This window comes from Mercenaria mercenaria, chromosome 16, assembly GCF_021730395.1.
Source record: "Mercenaria mercenaria strain notata chromosome 16, MADL_Memer_1, whole genome shotgun sequence".
NCBI classification, from domain to species: domain Eukaryota; kingdom Metazoa; phylum Mollusca; class Bivalvia; order Venerida; family Veneridae; genus Mercenaria; species Mercenaria mercenaria.
In genome coordinates, this window is record NC_069376.1 from 2,550,396 (window position 1) to 2,570,210 (window position 19,815).

General features: G+C 34.5%; 1 long non-coding RNA gene across 1 annotated transcript; it reads left to right on the forward strand.

Annotated features, from left to right (window-relative positions):
• The first annotated feature begins 1,886 nt into the window (after window positions 1-1,886).
• On the forward strand, window positions 1,887-19,807 carry LOC128549415 (uncharacterized). The gene is made up of 9 exons (XR_008367576.1): window positions 1,887-2,184; window positions 2,853-2,969; window positions 3,400-3,523; window positions 4,762-4,902; window positions 5,256-5,392; window positions 12,408-12,540; window positions 13,154-13,288; window positions 16,153-16,290; window positions 19,714-19,807. It is a non-coding gene; the product is annotated as an uncharacterized LOC128549415 (long non-coding RNA).
• Window positions 19,808-19,815: the final 8 nt, after the last annotated feature.

Sequence of the window (19,815 nt, forward strand, 5' to 3'; positions counted from 1 at the left end):
TCTGGTGCGCAAGCGATAAAACCAATACAGTGTAACTTCCGAAAACCGAACGACCTCCGGACCAGCCTAAAAGTTCGGTTTTTGGAAGTTTCCGGAATTCAGAAGTTTGAAAGTTTGTAGGCAAAGTGGACGTGGTGCACAAGAGTTATGTTTTCTTACACGTAGGATGAAGGAGATTTTTTATCCTTTTTAATTTTACAATTTCATATTAATTAATTAATTAGATAATTAATTAATTATTTACAAACATTAAGGATAATAAATACATAAATAACAAGTATAAAAAGAAACAACAGAACTTTAATAATAGCATTTACGCAAACATTTTCCACTTACATTTTACCATCTTTGGAGTCCCGAGTTCGTCAACATTAAATTTTAATTAATGTTGATAATGCATAGTTTAATCGATGTAACTAATCATTTAAAACATCCATTTTTCTTTTGTTCAAACATTAAGAAAGATTTAACACATAAGATATTTAATTCATCACGTTTTCATAAATTGAATACAAATGAAAATAATCGCTAATTACTTCCTTACTTTTGCATCAAATGATCATTGTGATTATATAGCGTGTCAAAATAAACGCGCACCGCTAATAAATAAACAAAAGAACATGTTGACAGCGTTTCTGGATTATCAGGTGTCACTTTTAATCCAGCAAATATTTTGCTGTTCGGTTTTCAGAAGTCAATTTTAGTGTTAAAATATAAACGGTGCTTCAAAAATCGTCCGGTTTTCAGAATTCGGAAGTTCCGGTTTTCAGAGGTTAAAAATATATAGAAATAAGAACAGAAAAAACGGGACCTTGACTTTCGTGCGGTTTTCAAAGGTTTCCGGTTTTCAGAAGGTCCGGTTTTCGGAAGTTACACTGTACATTTACATGACTGTGTACTGACTGTTCCTTCAAAGTTTTGATGTTTAGATTGCCTGTCACAAATATAAGACAATCTGAACGTCAAATTGTTTTGACTAGGTCAGCACATTATAATAAACAGAAGGAAGTGTCAAGCCGTCAGGCAACTGAACACCTAGCCTGCGTACTAGCCGTCCGAGGCAAATAATTTACTTTTCACAGCACAAATTTTTATCCTTCTGTTTCTCAGCACATATATTTTTTTATTGAATCATTCAATGGCTGTGTAATCTCTCTAAAGAAACTAGGGAAATCTTCCTTTATAATGGATGAATAAGTGACTAGTCATATTATTGAAATAAATCAAATACATGTAGCAGAAAAAATGCAGTAAACTGCGTCATTTTTGCACCACAAAAAGTCTGAAAAAGTTGTTACCTGTCAAATCTAGGACATGAACACAGGATACTGACATTTGCAACCCCTCCCCCCTCCCCCAAAAAAACATAATTTCATTCCTGTAATTAAAACTAACTAAAAGTGGTGGTTGTTGCTATATACATTTTAAATGTTTTCTTGTTGCGATAGTTTCACATGTTATTGTCTAAGTAATCATAATTAATAATGCCTGAATTCACTTTAATCAGGCCCCAAATGCCCTAAACTGTTGTTATTTAACCTTTAGCCCGCTGTTGCCAGTGTTGGCAAGTGATTCTGCCTTTGTGACCAGTGCATAAAGTCTGTTGGTAAATGAATACTAATCAGTTAATTTGAAGTCAATATTAACTGTAAGATATTTTGAAGACTTTGTGAATGATTACCCTTTACCCTCCGAAATTTCTAAAATGGACTGGTCTATCATTCAATCTGGACAATACAATTTATTATTCAAAGGGGTGTTCACTGAAAATTTATTGATAGCATAGCGAACAGTGCAGACCAAGATCAGCCTGCACATCCGTGAGTTAGGGCCACATGTGAGGCACATTTTGTTCGCTGTGACATTATTTGTACTCATCCTCTGTTTCATATGGGGAATTGGCAGTTACAGAGAACAAATTTGTACTGGTACAGAATCCAGGAACACTGGTAAGGTTAAATGCCTGCCAGAAAACAACTGAAATATTGTTGAAAAATAGCATTGAACTCAAAATAAAAAAAACAAACAAATCTTTTGCAGTGCATTGGGAAGTAACAGTAAAGCAAAATACCTACAGTCCATGAAGTTGAGAAATGAAGAAATGCAGCTCTAAATTGTTTAATACGGTGTGTTAGGAAAACAATTACTGGATAGTGGATATTAAGCATAGAAGTCATGTGACACGTAAGACGATCATTTTTATTTAGAACCATTTTCCTCTAATCCAGCTGCACTCTGAGTTATAGAAAAGCTGAACACAGACAAAACGGTTTTTCTTTTAAAAATAAAACAAATGTTACAATGGAAGGGAGGTAACTCAATTTCAAAAAAAGAACACTAAAAGGCTATATTTTAAGAAATTGATCCTTGTTTCTTATAAAATTGAGCTACTTCAGATCAATTTTGATACAGTTTCCAGATAATCATTCCATCAGAGATCTATTTTCCACAACGTATTCTACTTCAAGAAAACAAAAAGAAAAGGTGGTGTTGAATAGTATGCAGTGAAATGCAAGTCATTTGAAGTCGGGTACTATCGTATTGCAGCATTCCAGAAAACGGTCGACAGAATAAATACCATACTTTCGTTTTCAAGTACTGTAACAACCTGAAAACAAGCGAATATAAACATGAAGTGTCTTATTTTATGAAAAGTGAAATACAATGTAATGTCAATAAAATTTGACTCTTTGTGATGTTCAGTTGTGCCAAAAATGGAAAAAATAGGATCTATTTATTTGGCACTTTTTTACCAAATTACAGCTATATAACTAAAATTCTCCAGCTTGATTTTATTGTGGTATATATATGTACATCTAATATGTCTGTGCACTTTATATTTCTTTTTGCAGTGTGAAGTAACAGTAACACAGAATGGCTGGAGACCATTAACTTAAGAACTGAGGAGATGCAGGTCTTTGTTCTACATGGTGATTGGTGGAACCATGGTGCAGTTTTGAATTTATAAGGTAGATCATTGATACATGTTTCCATGTAACCATTAGAGGTTACTGGCAAGCAGCCTATGTGAATAAAGAATTGGACCAAAGGAACTAACTTTTGCCGCACCTCTTGATATTACAGATAGTTTGTTTTCAGACGCCTTTCCACATACTTCAAACCTTCGTGTTCTCTGATGCATGAAGACTGTTTTAAATCTACTTGTATGATGTTACCATTATCATACAACTTTACATTTATTGAAGGTTACTTTGAAATTCAAGTATATAATGTTAGGTATAGTGCTTATTATCTTTTACATGTGTTTGCTGATGGAATGTCTGTCAGTCTGTCCAACTGCAGTAGATGATTTTCATTAAATTTGTGCTCTTTGAATGTGCATCTTTAGAACTTTGATGGATTTACAAAACTTTTTCAAAAAAATCTACTTTTTTGTAGGTGTGAAGTTACAGAAAAGCAGAATAGCTACAGACCATGAAATTTAGAAAATGAAGAGATGCATGTCTCAGTTCAGCATGGTGTATATGGGAAACATTGTGGGTCGCAGACATGAAATGATTTGGTAAGTAAACACACCATAAATTTGTATTTAGAATTATTTTCCTGTAAATCCAACTGCACTTCTTAAGCCAGATTTTTTTTAACTTTACAGTTGAAGGGAGGTAACTCAAATTTGAAAAAAAACACATACACACAAATGCCCTTGCTTAATTCTATTTTGGTAAATTACAGGGTTTGTTTTCACAGAAATTTTTACTAAAACAGTTAAGAAACAAATCAAGGTTTTAGGTTTCTGTTCAGGTGTAATGATATACTACACCAGCAGCCTGTTTAAAATATTTGATGGCTGAGATTTGATTCATACCAGATATTTTCTGTTCTGTTCTTCCTCTTTCTATCATTGGTCCCTTAACCCTTACAATAATGGACACAATTGATTCTGCCTTTGCGACCAGTGTAGATCATGATCAGCCTACGCCATCCTTGCAGTCTGATCAAGATCTGCTCTGTTCGCCATTCAGCCAGTATCTGTTTAGTAAACACCCCTTTTGACAGTTAATGGTACTGTCAAAATTGAAAGATAGACAAGTGCATGATAAAAATTTAGCAGGGTAAAAATGATTTAAGAGTATCCGTAAACATTTTCATTTTTCCTTTCTGTTCAACAAATTTGCATTACATGCATTGATTTTGTAATTATTCAGATATGCAAAATAACAGGGGAAATTAATTTCAAGGAAAATCTAAAGTGACATAAATTTTGAATGGCAGTTATTTTAGGTATTGTTTTTTCTTGTTTAGTCTAAACCTTTTACTTACTGACATAAGTTCTTTTTATTTGTTTGTTTTTGTTTTTTTTTGGTTGGGTTTAACGTTGCACCGACACAAGTTTAGGTCATATGGAGACTTTCTAGCTTTGATGGTGGAAGAAGATCCCAAGTGCCCCTTCATGCATTATGTCATCACGAGCAGGCACCTGGGTAGAACCACCAACCTTCCGTAAGCCAGCTGGATGGCTTCCTGTCATGAAGAATTCAATGCCCCGAGTGAGGCTCGAACCCACATCGATGAGGGGCAAGTGATTTAAAGTCAGCAACCATAACCACTCAGCCACGGAGGCCCCTTGACATAGATTCACTTACGAATATCATTGCATGAAATTTCATAAATTTTAAAGGAAACTTTTTATAGTTTCAAGTTACAAGTTAGGAGTTTTAGATGATTATCATTAAATTGTAAAATTGCTTCTCATAATATATTTCTTTCTAAACACTCTGAAAGGTGTCTCTTCTTTTGTAGTGTGAAGTAACAGTTAAGCAGAATGGCTACAGACAATTAGTTCAGAATTGAAGAAGAGATGCAGATCTTTGTTCTATATGGTGTATGAGGGAACCATGGTGGAAATTTGGATTTCATGGCAGTCATAGAAATATCTAATAAGTAACCAGATAATTTTTGTTAAGAATAATTTACCACTTAAAAACTGCATTTAGAGTTACATAAGAGCTGAACAGATACCAATACTTTAAAAAGCAGCAACAAAATGTCCAATCTTCTATAAAACAGATTTTACAATTGAAGGGAGCTAACTTAATTAAAAAATACATACTGAAATACCCTTGCTTTCATAGAAATTTTCACTTACAGAATCTTATAAGGTTTCTAGTTTTGGATTGAGTACGACTACACTGGTATTTTAAGAATTGATTGATGCTTCCATAATTACAGTAAATGAAGCATTATATTTTCATACCAATCAAACACTACCATACCGTATAATATTATTTCTACAGGTCTGTAGGACAGTTATATGTGTACCAGTCTGTCAGACTATTATGTGTCTGTCCAGTTGAAAAATTCGCAGTGGATGCTTAGTTTCTCACATAATTTGGCAGAATTTTCACACAAGACAGATTGCAAAAGACTTTAGGTAAGTTTTAGTTGACTATACAATGTGTAGAGAGCTGTCCTACTCGACCCGGCATTGGCGTCATGTATATGCACTTAGGTTAAAGTTTTCATGCACTTTCTCTTTATCTCTATAATTACTTGATGGATTTGTTTCAATCTTTAAATGGTGCTCATCACCACGCACGTCACAAGAGCCATAACTCTCACACCAATATTTCATGAATTATCCCCCTTTTACTTAGAACATTTTGATGAGCTTTCACTCTATCTCAGATATTGCGGAATAGATTTGATTCAAATTTAAAATAGTTATTCTACCTTATCAGCCATATCATATGACAAAAGGTCCATAACTCTGGTAACAATATTTCCTGAATTATGCCCCCTTTTACTTAGAATTTCAGGTTAGATTTTTGATGCACTTTCACTCTGTCTCAGGTATTACTAAATGGTTTTGATTCAAACTTAAAATAGTTATTCAACATCATCACTCACATCATATTATGCAAGGGTCATAACTCTTGCCACAATATTTCATGAATTATCCCCCTTTTTATTTAGAATTTCAGATTCAAAGTTTTGATGCTCTTTCACTCTGTCTCAGATATTACTGAAATGTTTTGATTCAACCTGTATGTAGTTGTCAGGGTTGTTAATAATTACTGGAAAAAGTAATGCATTAAATTAGCATTACTTGGAAAAAGATGGCATTAAATTAGCATTAGCATTACTCATTTTTATCAAAATAATGCATTAAATTAGCATTACATAGGGTGCATTAGCATTAGCATTACCATTACTTTTTGAAAATCATTGCATGTTATTATCACATACACTGTTTGTTTTTCATTAAATCATTTTAGTTTACCTAGGTCATCTACATAAATAGTTAAATACATGACTGTACGTGTATGACTTCCTTGTATTATATCTGATTTTTTCTTTTACCATTAATTTATAGAAAAAAAAACAAACAAAAAAAAACCTTACATGTATGTTGAAGTACAGCATGCATGAGCATTTAAATTGTTAGAGAAAGTCAAGTACCAGTTCAATGGCTCCCTAACAGCCTAATTTAACATGACATGTAAAAGCTAGCTGCCTTAAGGTCTCCAACATCACTATTAGTGACATACTGTTAATTGATAAAAAGGTGTCAAAAGATAACAATAGATTCTGTTTGATATTTTGGGTGACAAATCTAATTATTTCACACTTCTATGGCTATTATAAATATGCACCTTGGAGTTGTCCCAGGTTTTAAATGTATTTTTCAAAACCTTTCAGGTGTACATTGAACAAAAGGCAATTATACCATTAGACAGTTTATTAAAATCAAACAACAATCTATTAGAGAACTGCTATAACCTGTGTAAATAACAGCATACATGTGTATTATGTTTTTTTCCAGTGATACAGAAAATAATGCCTAAGTAATGCTAAGCATTAGCATTAGCATTACTAACTTTGGCATTAAATTAGCATTATTTTCAATGCTAAAATTGTGGCATTAATCATTACTTGGCATTATTTGAAAAAAAATAATGCATTACTAATGCATTAGCATTAGCATTAGCATTACTACAACCCTGGTAGTTGTTCCACCTTATCACACACATCATTTGACATAAAGTCTAGAATTCTGGTACCAGTATTTCATGAATTATCTTCCCCTTTACCTAGAATTTTAGGTTAAAGTTTTGATGCAATTTCTCCATCTCAGTTATTTAGAAATGGATTTGATTCAAACTTAAAGTCGTTGTTCCACCTTATCACCCAATTTATATGACACAGGGTCCATGTCTCTGATACATATGTATCAATATATCATGAAATATGCCCCTTTTACATAGAATTTCAGGTTAATTTTGATGCATTTTCACTATATCTCAGTTATTACTAAAAGGATTTGATTCAAACTTGAAGTTGTTATTCCAGTCATCTCCCACATAATATGACACAAGGTGCAGACATCACTCTTGCACCAATATTTCATGAATTATCCCCCTTTTTGCTTAGAATTATATGTATGTAATGTTTTGATACACTTTATCTTTACCTCTCTTATTATGCCCCCCTTCGAAGAAGGAGGGGTATATTGTTTTGCAGATGTCGGTCGGTAGGTCAGTCGGTCTGTCGGTCGGTCGGTCGGAATGTAGACCAATCCGTTTCCGGATGATAACTCAAGAACGCTTGGGCCTAGGATCATGAAAGTTGATAGGTAGGTTGGTCATCACCAGCAGATGACCCCTATTGATTTTGAGGTCTGTATGTCAAAGGTCAAGGTCACAGTGACCCTGAATAGTAAAACGGTTTCCGGATGATAACTAAAGAACGCTTGGGCCTAGGGTCATGAAAGTTGATAGGGGGGTTGGTAATGGCCAGCAGATGACCCCTATTGATTTTGAGGTCAGTATGTTAAAGGTCAAGGTCACAGTGACCCTGAACAGTAAAACGGTTTCCGGATGATAACTCAAGAAGGCTTAGGCCTAGGGTCATGAAAGTTAATAGGGAGGTTGATTATGACCAGCAGATGACCCCTATTGATTTTGAGGTCAGTACTTCAAAGGTCAAGGTCACAGTAACCAGTAACAGTAAAATGGTTTCCAGGCAATAACTCAAGAACGCTTGGGCCTAATGTCAGGAAAATTGAAAGTTAGGTTGGCCATTGGCCAGGAACAGTTAAACGGTTTCTGATCTTCTTGTCCAAAACCATAGTGCCTAGGGCTTTGATATTTGGTATGTAGCATAATCTAGTGGTCCTCTACCAAGAGTGTTCAGATTATTTCCCTGGGGTCAAATATGGCCCCACCCTGGGGGTCACATGGTTTATATAGACTTATATAGGAAAAAACTTTGAAAAACCTCTTGTCCAAAACCACAGGGCCTAGGGCTTTGATATTTGGTATGTAGCATAATCTAGTGGTCCTCTACCAAGAGTGTTCAGATTATTTCCCTGGGGTCAAATATGGCCCCACCCTGGGGGTCACATGGTTTATATAGACTTATATAGGAAAAAACTTTGAAAAACCTCTTGTCCAAAACCACAGGGCCTAGGGCTTTGATATTTTGTATATGACACCATCGAGTGGTCCTCTACTAAGATTATTCAATTATTCCCCTAGGGTCAAATATGGCTCCGCCCTGGGGGTCACATGGTTTACATAGACTTATATAGGGAAAAACTTTGAAAATCTTCTTGTCCAAACCACAAAGACTATGGCTTTGATATTTTGTTATGTAGCATCATTAGTGGTTCTCTACCAAGTTTGTTCAAATTTTCTCTCTAGGGTCAAATATGGCCCCGCCCCAGGGGTCATATGGTTCATATAGACTTATATAGGGAAAAACTTAGAATCTTCATGTCAATAACTTACATCATTCAAATTTGGACCACATGTATAGTTTTGAGTGGCAAGATGAACCTTGACATGAGTTGACCTTGATCTTGACCTAGTGACCTACTTTCACATTTCTGTAGCTACAGCCTTCGAATTTGGACCACATGCATAGGTTTGTGTACCGAAAAGTTGACCTTGTTATTGACCTAGTGACCTACTTTCACATTTTTGAAGGTACAGGCTTCAAATTTGGACCACATGCATAGTTTTTTGTTCCAAAATAAAATTTGACCTTGATTTTGACCTTGTGACCTACTTTCACATTTCTCAAGCTTCAGCCTTCAAATTTGAAACCACGTGCATAGTTTTGTGTACTGAAATGAACTTTGATCTTGAGATTGACCTAGTGACCTACTTTCACATTTCTGAAGGTACAGGCTTCAAATTTGGACCACTTGCGTAGTTTTGTGTTCCGAAATAAAATTTGACCTTGATTTTGACCTTTTGACCTACTTTCACATTTCTCAAGCTACAGCTTTCAAATTTGGACCACATACACATTGTTTTGTACCGAAATGAAATTTGACCTTGATTTTGACCTTGAACAAGTCTTGAAATTTGGAACATTCAAAAATGGCTCAGTGGATGGCGCCAAGATCACTCTGTAATCTCTTGTTAGGTTAATAGGTTAAAGGTCAAGGTCAGATTAAACCAGAAGGAACTTTTGTTTACAGTGAGCATATAATTTCTGTTCCTTGTGCAATTACTGAATGCATCAAGGGGGGCATTTCGTGTTCGACGAGCTCTTGTTACTTAATACTTTTGACACAGACTTAAGCTACTGTCCAATATCTTTATTCTTTTTGGAGTCATTAAACAGCTCCAGCTCCCTCAGATGCAGCCAGTTTCACTATCCAGTTTCCCTATCCAGTTTCACTATCCAATTTCCCTATCCAGCATTGAAAAAGTCGAGGGCGATATCTCCTGTGACTGCTCTAATTCTTCATTAGTTTAAAGTCTTGTTCAGTTCAACTGAGCACTAAGTGCTCATTGTGAGCTTTTAGGATCATTGGTGGTCTGCCATCCATATATCATCCAAAATTTCTCTATCTCCTTTTAAACCACTATGCCAGTTTCAACCAAACTTCACAGGATTGTTTCTTCGAAGGTCTTATTTCAGAGTTCAAGACTATCATAGCAGAATTCTTGTTGCAGTAACAAGCAAAAGGAGAAATGTTCCTTGGGTGACCTATACCAAAAAAATCCAAAACACATAGGTCCAGGCTAATGTTCCTTGTATAGTTATATTGAAAACTTTGGAAGATCTTTTCTGAAATTGCTTGACATGTCCAGTTTTAAAGTAATTACACAGCAGTTTTCCTTGCGTTACCATTTCCCAATTCCTTCAGATAGTTCTTTTGCATTAAAAAAATGTGGGGTGGGGAGGGGATAGGTTAGTTTTCCTAGTATTGATGTACAGAAAACTTTGAAAATCTTCAGCTTTGAAACATCTGGCTTGATTTGAAAATAACTTCAAAGCAATGTTACTTGTATGGCCATTCACCAAATTCCTTCCAATAATTTTGTGCCATTAAAACTCATGACTGCTAGGAGGTGTGGCTAGTTTCTCATAAAGGCTGTACATAAAATGATTAAAATTTTCTCCTTTCCTTAGTTCTTGGCGGACACTCTTCAGATTCCTTCAAGCTATATTGATCTTTTAAATAAAAACACGGCTACTTGGGGTCATGGCTAGTTTTCTCTCTATGTTTTTAAGTAAACATAATTATCTTCTCCTAAACTTCTAGCTCGATTTCAAAATAATTTGGCTGCATAATTTCTTGTTTTGTTAAAGAATAGGAATGCCATGGATGGGGCAAGTTCTCCCTATATGGAAAAGTGTAAAGCTGTGAAAAGTACTTGTTTGATTAGAAAATAATTTCACTACAATTTTCTGCGGGTGATCCTGTATCAGATTCCTTCAAGCCACATTAACTTGTTAGTTTTCTCTACGTCACTGTGTGCAGAACTTTAATTCAAAATCTTCTCTTCTGAAACTGCTGACCAAAATTCAAAATGATGACGACAACAATGACTTTATTTAAAGAGGAACTCAGTTGGGCATGCCCGGTCATCCCTGTGAGCTTCTATATTAACATGTATACAGTTACAAAATTGAAAATGTTCAAGAATGTGTACAATAAAAGATTACGTATACAGAAAAAGACATTTATAAGTAAACAATAACACTGCACAGACATGACACTTCTTGATAAGCAATTCCTGAAAAATTGAAAGAAATGAATACTAGACTCATAGGACTGTTGTAGTTTGTTGCCCACCAGAGAACCACCATTTTTATCTCCACTATACAGAGAATATAGGGATGCTATTCTACTCACCCCGGCACCAGCTCGAGATTTCTTGGTTAAAGTTTTTCGGCAAAATTTGTTTTTCTTTGTCACTATTGCTGATATCTTACTTGAACTTTACATTAACATTGTTCAGCATGCAAACAAGGTATGTGCAGAGGCTGTGCCCAAATAGGAACAAGATCACAGTTACTTGCCATTGGTTGTCTACAATAAAGAAGTGGTAACATAGAAAATAGTTCCTCTGTTTGATGGTGTATACAAAAATGCATAAGTAAATTTGTGAGTGAAAGACCTGCAATAAATGGATAGCATACTTTAATAGAGGAGATATAGAATAATAGGTACATGTACAATTTGACAGAATGAGAATGTCAGAATATGCATAACATGACTCTTTGATAAGTTTTTGCTAGTTTTGCCTGTTTGCGACCATCTAGAGTATTCTTCAGATGGATGTGATTTGGTTCAAAATGGTTGAAAAAAGAGCCATTTAAACCCCATGTTTATTGTGGCTGGATTTTTTTCTCTTGAATAGTTCTGTTGGGTTCAGGTATTTTGGGGGGTTGGAATTCATGCAAAAATGCATTAGTGCCCATTGCCTATAAAGAACATACAGTAAAAATAACTTGGGTCTTAAAAAGGCCTGATATAATGGAAAAATTCAGAAAGTAAATTGTTAATATTTGTTATTTTGCAATCTATATGGCTGTAATTTTGATGGTGAATGGCTGGTAGGTATAGACATCTGGAAATTACTTGAATTAATTGTTACAATTGCAGAAATTGCTTCAGTTTGAGTAAAAATTATACATGCACTTTAAAAATGTAAAAATCCTACTTTCAGTTTACATATTTCTGGAAATTTTCTAATTTTGCAGGTTTTCATGCATAAAATGCGTTTGTATAAGTTTTATGTTTGAAACCGCTTTGGGGAAAACAAAATGGTGTATTACAAATGCCGCCACGGATTTTTAGAAATTTGAGCTGCGGCCGAGGAAATCTGACCTAGAGTCAGATATTATATTATATACTTCTATTCTTGTTTACATTAAATTACTCTTTTGGATACTTGAATTTACCCAGTTCACACAGTCTGAATAGAGAAATATGTGTAATCATAATCAGTTTAAGGACTTGAAATTGAACAGATCAGGCCCGAAATTGGCATATTTTAATTGATTTTGAAGGAACACAGGCAGATTTTCACTCATTAGACATGAATATTGGTTTCCTTAAATGCTAAATTGAGCATAAATCTTCATATTTTAGGTCCTGAATTGTATGTTTACTTACTCTGTTGGATTTCTTATATTTTCAGTGCCCCAAAACCTGAAATGAGAGCGCTTGGACAATGTGAAGTTTGTCGCATAGACGGGGATTGACCGCCTTTGTATATACAAGTCTACAACTTTTCAGATTGACCGAAGACAATTGTTTGGTGTTGTGGATGGGTAAATAATTCCATTGTAAATACCTTTAATAAAAGTCAGGTACTTTTCCATGATACTGTAAAATTTAATAGACTTTGTTTAAATTGCAACGGCAATTGAAAGACAGGTAGAAATTAGAATTATAGTGGAATAACATTATTTCAGCCAGTTTTACCATAATGACTACATTCTGAAGCATGTGTGGTAGTGAGATTACATTAGTAATCTGTTACTTTGAAATTGGACAGGATTTTGTTCCTAATAATTGGTACAGTAAGCTGTATTCCAAGTGAGAATTATTAGGTCAGATTGCAGCCAACTTTTAGCTACAATCTGACCCAATAATTCTCACTTGGAATAACAGCTTACTGTACTAAATTTCACCTGAAAACAGTTAACGTTGCTTCAGATCTGGAAGTCAGTAAGCAATTTGAACAGACATTGTAATTGATACTTTTGTTATAAAAGTGTTTGTTATGACACATTTTACATATGTAAGTCTTGCTTTTTAGGTTTTATCACACTTTCTTTGCAGTCATATTGTTTTGAAATATATTTTGCACATACATGCAGTCATATAAACTGAATAAGTTTTCAATCTGAGATATTATGACTAGCTTGATTCATATTTCAGATGTGGTTTGGCCGCAGGCTTTCCAATCACACAGAAGATACAGGTTCTATCACAAGAAGGGTCACATCAATTGATATTAGTCACTGGAAAAATTTGGAGAACCAGCTGTAGATTCTCAGGTTGAAATTTATTAAGGTATTTGCAGAAATTTAGCCAGTTTGGAACATTCAGCAGGCAGTGATGTACATTAAAATCATTCTTTATAAAGATCAGGGCTGTTGTTTATATATAGATCAGGGCTGTTGTGTTTTTTTTTTGCGAGAAAGCACAGCTGTGATACACAGTTTAAGATTTTGTTCATTGTGAATGGACATTATGGCTGTCTAGTTTTGTGTAATTTCACCTTAAGGAGGTAGGTTACCTTGTTACCAGGGTAAATTCAAATTAGTTTAACCGCAGCAATTTTTTGTATTTCGTGTAATTTAATGTTTTGACTGCTACAATTGCAATTTCTTTTATCTCTGGCCCTTCAAGTACAATTTTTATACAAGTTTGAAAAACATGACCCTCTAAAGGTATTTTATATAGAAAGAAGGAAAATACGTTTATCTAGCCTCCTACAAGTTTCTTGCATTTCTATTGGTCAACAGACGTCACGTGGAGACAGGATATATTCCATATCCTGCTAGTACATTACAGATATGAATAAATGAAAACAAAATGGCCGCCGCGTCGCTTTTGTAGTATTATCGTGTCTGATTATGACATTTCTGGTAGAAAATGTCTCTTGCTACAAAATTTTAGTGTTCTGTTACCACAGTTATCAACCCGCTGTGCGTGTTTATAGCCATATGACGTCATTCTGTTATTGTGCGATTGACCTTGACCGTTGACAAGTTGATGTTGTTTTAGTAAAATCAACGAAAAGCAAAGGAATTAACGCATTTGTCATGTTTGTAAGACAGCAGTTTGTTGCAGAATCATTTAATCTACCTGCAAGATAAAGGAATTAACAGGAAACGGGACTAAAGCGGAAGTTTTAAAAGACATTTCTGACATCGTCTAAATTATCTGATGATATTCGAAAGGATGGAACGTAAAAGTTTTTCAAAACCAGTTCATAACCTGTATAAATGAGCTTCTGTTTTTTGTGATTCTGTCAAAATACAGTTCATTTTTCATTTTATGGCTGGTGTTAATCAACTATAATCAAAGCATGAAAACCAGGGAAGATTTCAGGATTCCAGTCTGCACTGTAAGTAGCTTTATCATAATATAAAATCTGTGTCAATCAGTACAGAGAGAATGTAAAAGGTAGTCGGCAAGATAAAATCGTTACACTGCTTGTTGGTGACAGGATACGGGATATACGCTGTCTCGAAAATCCATATCAGGCTCGAGCTACGCTCTCGCCTGATATGGATTTCCTCGACAGCGTATATCCCGTATCCTGTCACCAACAAGCAGTGTAACTAATAATATTTAACAGTTTTCAGTGCATTTTGGTTTCATTGTTATCCGTAGAAGTCTGCATAATTAATAATTTTACTAGTATACGCGTTAGCTTTCTAATATAAGCTTAAAATATATATGTCGCGGGGCTCGTGTTTCCATGGTAACGCATTTTCTCTCATTTTTAAACAACTATTTATGAAAACGAGTTTTTCGACGGCTTTAGTGCCATTCTGTCAATGACCAACATGGAATATTTGGGAAATATTATTAGCAAAATACCAAACACTTTACATGGTACGCTATTTTTCTTAAAGTTTAAAGTAACCATGGCAACAGAGATGTTTAAAATAGCTTATATCTTGCTTTTTATCATAATTTCTTGTAAAAAAATATTAAATAAGATAATCTTTCTTGTTAATGTAGCTTTAAAACATTTTAATTCTAACGTAAGTAATATTTTCGTGTTATTTGCATTTACTTAAACAAATTTCACAGCTTAAAATACTTACAGCAGTACTCCTCGTCTGACATTTTTTATGGAAAAATCGTTCTGGATGCTGCTATTATTATTATGGATATTTATGAAATGAAAATAAAATGCCGAAGCTGTGTTCCTTAAATAGACCAGTGTTAACGCTTTTGAATTTTACATTTAGATATATAGGTCACGGGTTTCGTTTCCATGGTAACATCAATTCAATTCAACAAACCACAATTTTCTAGTGAAATTTGAACATTTTAGAGCTTAGTTTTAATATATAAGTAACAAACTATCAATGGAAACTGAAAAATGGGTATTACAAATCAAACTGCCCAATTTTTATTTTAAACTGGCCGTATTAAGTAACCTTTCACCCAGCTATATTCCCAATAACATTGGTTACCATCATCAATTTTCTTACATTCCGCATAACATTTCAATTTAACTATATACAAGAAGCAAAATATTGATTATTACTCAGAGCGAAAGATACATAAAAAATATTTCAGTAAATAATGGCTGTTTAAAAATAGTTCAAATAAAGAAAATACACAGAATTACGTACTTTAATTTTACGCGGTAACTGACACGTAACGTCATGACGTCAATGACGTCATTTTAAAGCAACAATGTTTTGAAGCGTTTCTGCGGCAATTTATTAATTATTTCTGCATAATTAAACCATTAAGCATCAGATCAGAGACAGGTACATGTTTTCTTTTCTGACGAATGGATATACAAACAAATTTGGTTTGTCGTAAACGCTGTCGTAAATCGTCACGTTAGCTTCCGCTTGGGCATGTGCACATACAAATATGAGTTCATTATTTAAGGTAACCTACCTCCTTAACAGCAGGGATTTATTTATTGCAGATCACTAAGTCTTTCACCACTTGTTTCACTCAGTCCAGCTCTACTATCAGTCACAGACAGAACAAAATTGAAAACTCGGAAAGCAACTTTTTGAACATTCAATGTTTTAACACATCACATCACACATGGGAACAGTTGCTACAATGCACAATTCTGATATAACACTGAGATATGTCTTAATATATGCTTTGCATTAAAAAAGGAATTATCTTTTATGTACATCATGTGAGGAAATATTCTTCTTTTGTAGAGAAATATATGAGGTAGGGCTCTGCAGTTTTCCATAAACACAACAAGAAGTTCACATTTGTTGCACAGATTTGTGTCTCACATGTATGGAGTTGAAGGAATAGTTACAGGAAAAGGGTACAGAATATGTAAGGATATGGTATGTTCCTGCTGAAAAAAATGTAAATGAATCAATACTATAGGTTTGACTGTACAAAGTATACAGAGAGTTATTCTTGTTTCTCTGGCACCGGCTTTCATGTCTTCAGTTTTAATGCTGAAAGTTTCCTGAACTTCTACTTCGTCTGTGTTATTACTTGATGGCTTTATTCACTGAAAATAGTAATTCTTCATAACACATGCATCATATGAAACTAAGACCATAAATTTCATATCAGTCTTTCCTCAGTCATGCCCTCAATTAAATAAATTTTCAGGTTGAAGTTTTGATATTTTTTTTCCCCATTAATAATGCTTTGAAGTGCCGTGTGATTGATCCTGTTTTATGAATTATATAGATAACCAAACACCTACATGTACATGTAGCTTTTAAGATTAAGAAGAGGTAAAAAGTAAATAGTGTCTGATTCATGTCCGATCCATAACTGCCATTCTTCTAGGGATTTTTAGCTCGACTATTCGAAGAATAGTCTAGCTATTCTACTCACCCTGGCGTCGGCGTCGGCGTCGGCGTCGGCGTCGGCGTCGGCGTCACACCTTGGTTAAGTTTTTGCATGCAAGTACATACAGCCATCAGTGAAAGGCATATAGCTTTGAAACTTATTTCTTCTTTTTCTAGGTCAATTACCAACCTCTCTGGGTCAAGTCCCATAACTCTGACATGTATTTTGAGCAAATTATGCCCCCTTTTGGACTTAGAAAATTTTGGTTAAAGTTTTACATGCAAGTTACTATCTCCAAAACTAATGCAGATATTGATTTGAAACCTCACATGTGTCTTCGGGGTTATAAAACTAGTTGATAGCAGCAAGTCCCATAACTCTGACTTTCATTTTGGCCGAATTATGCCCCCTTTTGGACTTAGAAAATTCTGGTTAAAGTTTTGCGTGCAAGTACATACAACTATTTCTAAAAGGCATATAGATTTAAAACTTATTTTTTCTTTTTCTAGATCAATTACCAACCTCACTGGGTCAAGTCCCATAACTCTGACATGTTATTTGAGCAAATTATGCCCCCTTTTAGACTTAGAAAATTTTGGTTAAAGTTTTACATGCAAGTTACTATCTCCAAAAATAATGCAGATATTGATTTGAAACTTCACATGTGTCTTTCGGGTTATAAAACTAGTTGATAGCAGCAAGTCCCATAACTCTGACTTTCATTTTGGCCAAATTATGCCCCCTTTTGGACTTAGAAAATTCTGGTTAAAGTTTTGCGTGCAAGTACATACAACTATTTCTAAAAGGCATATAGATTTAAAACTTATTTTTCTTTTTCTAGATCAATTACCAACCTCACTGGGTCAAGTCCCATAACTCTGACATGTTTTTTGAGCAAATTATGCCCCCTTTTAGACTTAGAAAATTTTGGTTAAAGTTTTACATGCAAGTTATTATCTCCAAAAATAATGCAGATATTGATTTGAAACTTCACATGTGTCTTCGGGGTTATAAAACTAGTTGATAGGATCAAGTCCCATAACTCTGACTTTCATTTTGGCCAAATTATGCCCCCTTTTGGACTTAGAAAATTCTGGTTGAAGTTTTGCGTGCAAGTACATACAGCTATTACTAAAAGGCATATAGATTTGAAACTTATTTTTTCTTTTTCTAGATCAATTACTAACCTCACTGGATCAAGTCCCAAAACTCTGGCATGTATTTTGGGCAAATTATGCCCCCTTTTGGACTTTGAAAATTCTGGTTAAAGTTTTACATGCAAGTTACTATCTCCAAAACTAATGCAGATATTGAATTGAAACTTCTCATGTGCCTTCGGGGTTATAAAACTAGTTGATAGCAGCAAGTCCCATAACTGATATGCATTTTGGTCAAATTATTCCCCCTTTTGAACTTAAAACTCTTTTGATATTTAACTTTTTTGGGTAATATTTTCCTGCTTCTGGGTCAATATTTCGAATAGTCGAGCTTGGCTGTCTTACGGACAGCTCTTGTTAAATTGATTGGCATAAATTTTCACCGTAATGGGGCAATGAGTAATGTGCAAGACTCAGACCTCAAGCACCAAGGACAAGGTCACACTTAGAGGTTCATTGTTCTCATTGCATGTTTCTAGTCCAGTCATCCATTAGGGATTTTCAAATTACCTGACACAAATGTTCCCTTTAATAAGTTGATGTGTCACTCTGTAGACCAACATCCCTAGCTCAGAGGTCAATGTCACAGATAGAGGTCAAAGGTTAACTACTTGGTCCTTTTCTTGTCCAGTCTATAGCTCTGCCATTTATAAAGGAATTTTAAAGTTATTTGGTACAAATTTTCCCTATCATGTCGTTGATATATCATATGCAAGATCCAGACCTCTAGCTCCAAGGTCAAGTTCACACATAGAGGTCAAAGGTTAACATGATCTTGCTTCTTGTCCTATCCATTGCTCTGCCATTTATAAAGGAATTTTAAAGTTATTTGGTACAAATTTTCCCTATCATGTCGTTGATATATCATATGCAAGATCCAGACCTCTAGCTCCAAGGTCAAGTTCACACATAGAGGTCAAAGGTTAACATGGTCTTGCTTCTTGTCCTGTCCATTGCTCTGCCATTTGTCAAGGAATTTTAAAATCACTTAGCACAAATATTCCTCATTAAGAGGCAATGTGTCATGTGCAAGACCAGGCCCCTGTTTCAACGGTCAAGGTCACAGTTAGATGTTAACTTGACTTAAACAGTCACAAAAACAAATTATTTTGTTGCATGTAAGACTCAGACATCTAATGCAAGGTCAGTGTCACCTATTGGGATTTTTGGTAATTTTTGTATGCTCAGTAACTTTTTGATGCAGTGGTGTTAGTATAAATATTCACCATTACAAGACATGGTGTCATATACAAATTTGAGGTCACAGGCACCCCAGTTAATTTCTTTTTTCTGTTTGTACATGAAATTACTTCCCTTTTTATGATAAAGTACAATACATATGTATTTATATCAGTTTTCCCAGTACATTTGTAATTTAAAAATGAAAGTAAGATAATTTGTATTGATAGACTGTTTAGTACCATATAAACGTCATGTATTTCACTTGTTTATTAATTACCTCCCTTTAACATGACAAAATATTTCATTTTGTTTTAATTAATTCCCTTTTTATTTAAAGATAAAAAACAGTAAACCATTACAATGCATGTATTAGCATTTGAAAGCATTCACAAATTATAGATTTCCAGACATTTTCAAACTACATAACGTCTGTGTGAATTTTCTGATTTATGTACATCTATAGTATAGAAGAAGACATTGTGTTCTCATGCAATATGTTTTGTAATAAATGTCCCTAAGCCAGGGACCTCTGCTACAAATTTTTGTTGTTTTCTACAAGTAACTGATAATTTCTTCACATGATCTAGAGAGTAAACTTAACCTTGATGTTTTGCCTTACAGATAGCCAAACACCTTCCCCAGGATTCCATGCAGCAACCTTCTGATAGAAAGATGTACCTGTTGTGCAAAGGGGATAAGCTGGCTTGGTAACAGGTATATTAG